The following is a 6,000-nucleotide window of genomic DNA, read 5'->3' as shown; positions in this document are numbered from 1 at the left end:
AATCTCTGGAAATGATTGTGCAGCCTGGCTCTATGAAGGGCCAGGCTGTGAAGCTGTGAAGGCTGCACAAGTAGATCCGTCACTTGTTCACAAGCGAATCCTTCATTCGTTCACAAGTGAATCCTTCATTCGTTCACAAGTGAATCCTTCACTCATGCACAGGTGAATCCTCTCTTCATGCTGCTTGCTGCTCTTGTCACCATTAAATGACCAGGAGGATGCATGCAAGTCCACAAGTGTTTTTGTTTTGTTTAGTCTGAACCTCTCAGCATCAAAGGGCCCGGCGCTTACTTTTAGGGCTGCAAAAAATGTACTTTACTTTACTTTACTAAACTACTTTTAATACTAATTTTAGTAGGGGACTAAACTGTAGATTAGATTTGGTTAGTCAATGATTATTTATTATGTTATCAAGTTATCTATCTATGGTGTCTATTTAGTAACATGCACATGTACGTATGGTCGTGTGGAGCGCAACACACCATGGAAAAGGGCCACTTAGACTTCACTTAGACTAATTCAGTGATCTCAACTGAGACACTAACCTAAAAGTAAAGTCACTCTACTGGAGGACGTGTTTTCCGAAAGCTAAAAAAAAAAAACAGCTATTTTACCCATCCACAACTTCAGACGCCAGAACTCCTGGATGTTTTCATTTTACATGCTTATGCATCGCCGTTGTACGTCTGAATTAGGTACACTTAACTTACTTAGTAACTTTATTTTCCTGACTTTCCTTCCCTGACAGTGTGCAAATGGCTCTCTTCCTCTCTAACATACACACACAGTGTGTAGACACACAATTATGTGCTAAAATACTCCCTATAACTCCATATACAAGCCAGAAACTACAGTACATGAGCACAGGCCTGCAGGTAAAGGGTTAATATGGTAATTAAGTTGTTAACTGTAAAAATCACAAATGTTACCTCCTACCAACAGGGTAAACCACCAACAATCAAGAATGCATGATTATTTAGTGCCATGGCTGTGCAGTCAAAAAAGTGTGTTTATAATGTAAGTCTATGGGACAAAATGGGAGAAAAAAAGAAAATCCAGTGCTGTGCAAAAACTAATAATTTTTTTTCAATTTTCAGCACCACCCCTTATAAAATTGGTGATTAAAGGGTTAAAATCCTGGGGGAAAATGATTTTTTCACTACTGTTGATTAGAACTGAAGTTAATTAAAAGGTCTATGCAAAAAAAATTCAAAAAAAATATTTATCTAATATATTTTTAAAACCGTTAAAGTTAGGGGACGTTTTTGTCCCCGAACACCACATTAGGGGGTAAAATTTGCCCACAGTGTACCGTTGACCTATGAAAAATTTTAAAATCATATTAACAAAATTTATGTAAAATTAAGCTTATTGAGGAAAAATGATTCAATTTATCCACATATTGACAAAGTTATGGCCAAAATAAACAGAAAAATTTCTCTCAGAGGACAAAAATGTCCCGAACAACACATGAGGGTTAAGTGATACAATGTGAAAAAGACAAACAGTGGTGGAGTAAGATGAGGCTGAGCTGTGTTACAGACTCTTCCCTCTCTTGTTTTGTCCTCTGCTCCTTCCCTTGCAGCCTGCAGAGTGTGTGCATCCTCCTTTATTTTGAACGAGCTGCTCCTCTCTGCTTCCAGCAGCTGTCACAGGGCCCCGTGGGGGCGAGGGGGGAGCCCCGAGCACTCTCATGCTCGGGGCCCTAGGCAATTGCCTGGTTTGCGACGTTTGGTTTGGTGTTGCGACGGCTCTGGACGCTGATTGGATGTTTACTCAGGGTGTGTGTGTGTGTGCGCTGCAGCCTGTGAATACACACAGTGGACGGACAGACATGCTAATAAAAAGTGCCCCTTCTTGTCAGATTTTTCCGCTACCGATGATAATTTTGTCAACGCGTAATATATTAAATTTGTGAGTATATTAACATGTGCTTTCTCAACGTCTAAAACTTTGATTTGAGGGGGCACTGCCCCCTCTTGCCCCTGCCTAGAACCGGCCTCGAACAGAAAGTGCTGAAGACAAGAAAAATATAATATTCATATTTTTAGGGTATTCAATGATACCTTAAAATACAACATATGAAAAGCCTGGAAATGAACAATAACAGTATGAAGCCATTGAAAGAATAGCCTGTCAATTTACCATATGAAAGGTCTGAGGCTGGAACAATACCATAACTGTTGGGGCTATGTAGGTAAATTGTATCATCAGAACGCAAACCATTTTTCCTTTGACACAGGTGATCCCATCGCACAGCCGTGCTTCTGTCTGTAAAAGTTCCCATTGTACTGGAAATAAGTGGTGGTCAGGCAGAGGTCCAGCAGGTCACAGATGTGGCCTGGCGTTAGGTTGGTTCTCTCCTTGAGTGTGCTGTCTTGTGTGAGGCACGTCCTTACCATCTCTGTGGCTTCTGATGTAGGGATGCAAGTAAACAAGACATCATCTTTCTACCACATACAATGCAGTGATTCCATCCATTCCCAGGAAGTTTGCACGTACTCACAGTAAGAACAAAGGGCTGTCAACCAGTCCCCCTCCGGTAGTCTCATAGTCGTTAGCCAGTCGTTAGACACACCTGGCCCAGTCAGCCAGATCATCACAGGTAAGTATGGAAACATTTAGTGCTATTGTTTTTTAAGTTTTTTAAGTTTGACCCAGACCCACCCACATAGGTCTGTAACCACATATAAACCATGTTTCCCACCAAACAGTTAGAACTGACGAAGCTGCTTGGAGGAGCAGAGAAACGTCTTCAAGAAAACTCTACAAGTCCAGACGCCTTGCTTCAATCTTCTCTACGTATGATGACCTGGATGACTGAGAATCTTCATCAACATACATAGATTAGAGTAGAATATAGCATGTCCTTCCAATGTGGCTGCACTGTTGAAGATCTGAATGTTCCCACACCATCAATACTACCAATATGCAGATACACCTGGTCACCTATAGAACTCTACAGCATGTGTTGTCAGCAACAATACACTGTACTTTACCACAGACACAAAATGGCTGACATGGAATGACAATGGCAGGCAGCAGAGTGTGTGACTGACAAAAGTCAAGGATCATTGGTGGGCAGCATCACAGCTCCATAATTTAGGAGAAAAGCAGAGAAGATGACTAATATTGACCAGGTTGCTTCACATACTATTAAATCACATTAATCAACTGGTGCAGCTGTAGTTGTAATGACAGGATGTGACACAGTAGCTTCATCATGTCATTGAGGGAGAGACAAAGCTCATGATACACACAGCCTTACAGAAATGAAGGCTCTCTGTTGCATTAACACTGTTTCATTAAGGTTAATTACAACATAACAGCATGAAACAGCCATGATCCAGACACTGTCACTCAGCCATTTTGAGCCTTACAACCTTCTAACAGACTCAAAATGGCTGCCATGGAAGAACACAAAATGGATGCCAAAAGAAGAGTCAGTGACTGACAGAAGTTCAGATCAACACACTGACAACCTATTCACATACAAGGCACAAATCCACACATTAAATAAAGCAGGTAAGATTATGACACCTGACTCCATCCACTTTACACAGCACACATCAAGTCTGATCTCTTATCACACACTGTACTAATCACATGTCAAACATGGCACACCCCACTATGACATACACAATCTCAGCAGCACTGATTACACTGTCCCACACAGCTTCATTAATGATGACAAACGTATAAGACCAAAATCAGTTTGTCTATGAAAGCAGCCACACTCAGAATTCACTGCTGATATTGTCAGACAGGCTAAAACACCCAGCAGCAAAGAGGTGAATGTAGAATCTTATATCACACAGAAAACCACACCACAGTCAGATCTAGAGCTGTGCGATTTGACGATAAATGATCATGAAGGATTTGAACGTATCGGCGATCTACCAGAATGGACAGATCGTTTTATCGTCCATAGAGCACGTTCTATTAATTGCAGTTCTATGTTCGCGCAGACGCATGAGTTTTTTTCCTCGTCCAACTCTCAGTGCGCTTAATGTGAACACGACCAACCAATGACAGCCTCCCTGTTAGGAAGCTACGGCTGAAAACGAAAAGAGAACGGAGCAACTGGTCCCTAAAACGAACTCCACCTTTATGTTCGGTACTGTTTCTGCTGGCAGCAGCGGCGCGTCTTCTAAGCCTGTGTCTGTGTGCGCGCGACGTGTGTCGCAGTGGAAGGGCCGCGTGTATTATAATGCTACGAGCACGTACGCGCCCACCTCTCTGAACATTACCAGCTCGTTATATTCAGGTTCGCTGCTGTTGTGCCGTCAGCAGCTCTTCTAAACCTGTGTGTGTGGGTGTGTGTGCATCAGATGCAGATAGAGGCAACAGCTAATGACGTCACCAAAACAATAACGCAGGCATTTGATGAAGTGGCTCCATGAGGACTCTAGTAAACGGTGGACAGAGCTGACAGCAGCAGCTCCGTTTTTCCTTAGATATGATTCCCATTAAAGTTTGATCATTTGTTCTAAATCACATTGAACTTTAAGAGTTACTTACTTAATACTTTACAGAATTACATTAGTCTTCTTTTTAACCTATTTGAAATAAAACTTTATTTTGTTCTGTAAGTTATTTAAATTTTCATGTGTATTGAAAACTAATACTGAGTGCACGTTATCAGTTGTTGTTTGGCTTTAAAATCTACTGATAGTTTTTGAGAGGTGACAGAGCAGGCTACCTGACGTCATTTACACAGAAACATGCAAATTAGTGTCAATGTAAAAACAAATCGTGATAAAATCGAGATCGTGATTTTATCATTAAAGAATCGTGATATAAAATTTTTGCCATATCGCCCACCCCTAGTCAGATCTTTGACATAGTACAGCTCCTAGTTTGCCAATCAATATAAATAAAAATAGGCTAACCCACACACTAGCATCAATATTACTAAGTAAAGAGGGACTGATTATCCACAGACATCTGTCAGCCATTTTGTAAGCCTGAAAACCTTCTATCAGAAACAAGATGGCTGACATGGAAGCACAAGCAGCTGAGTATGTGATTAATACAAGTTCAGGATCATCGGTGCTGTGCATAGGTGTCAGGCAGCTCAATTTACAACAGCATAGCATACAAAAAGTAACAAATATGAATCAGCATGGCTGCAAAATAAACACAGGTCAAGAAACAACCATCACCATGATGCATATAGGTCACACTGATGGTGTGTGAGTGACCCTGTTAGCAGACTGGGAGCTGTACTTGTTATTTAAAGTTCATTACTAATCCAGGACTTCTGGTAATTACCCACAAACACAGAAAGGTCCCTGCGATCTACAACCACATGTCAATGAGCTAAAAAAGGCTAACCCACACATTAGCATCCATGTTACTACTACAGAGAGGTAGCTGATTATCCACAGTCATCTGTCAGCCTGATAAACACCTAACAGAAACAAAATGGCTGACATGGGAGCACAAGACAAAATGGCTGCCAGAGGCCATGACTGACAAAGCTCAGATCACGTCTTCTGTAGACAGCCTCACTGCTTAATGTAATGAACAGCATAACACAAAAACAAGTCTGAAGCAGCATAGAGGCAAAGTCAGCACAAACCAAGAACCAGCAGCAGGTGCATTCTCACAGCTTTAGTCTGTCCCTCAGCCACATTACACACTTACTATAAACACCAGTCTGTCAACCTGATTTAAATCGTATAAACTGCCAGTGATGAAAGAGTGAAGCACACATTTGCATCAGAAGCAGCAGAACAACACACAACACACACAAGAACTACATCTGTCAATTAGTAAAAAGGCTGTCCCACATATTAATGCTACCAAGGTGATGACAGTGTGCTTTAACACAGCACTCATCATCTATGGCCTCTCCTTATTACACTTTCAGTCACAACACACTGCACTAACCACAGTAACCAAACATGGCAGACCACAGTCATTTACCCAGTCACAGCTGCACTGATGCTTTTACACTGTCCCACACAACTTCATTCATTGAGAGCATTATAGCAC

This window comes from Parambassis ranga, unplaced genomic scaffold (genome assembly GCF_900634625.1).
Source record: "Parambassis ranga unplaced genomic scaffold, fParRan2.1 scaffold_31_arrow_ctg1, whole genome shotgun sequence".
Classification (NCBI taxonomy): Eukaryota; Metazoa; Chordata; class Actinopteri; family Ambassidae; genus Parambassis; species Parambassis ranga.
This window is presented reverse-complemented; position numbering follows the sequence as displayed.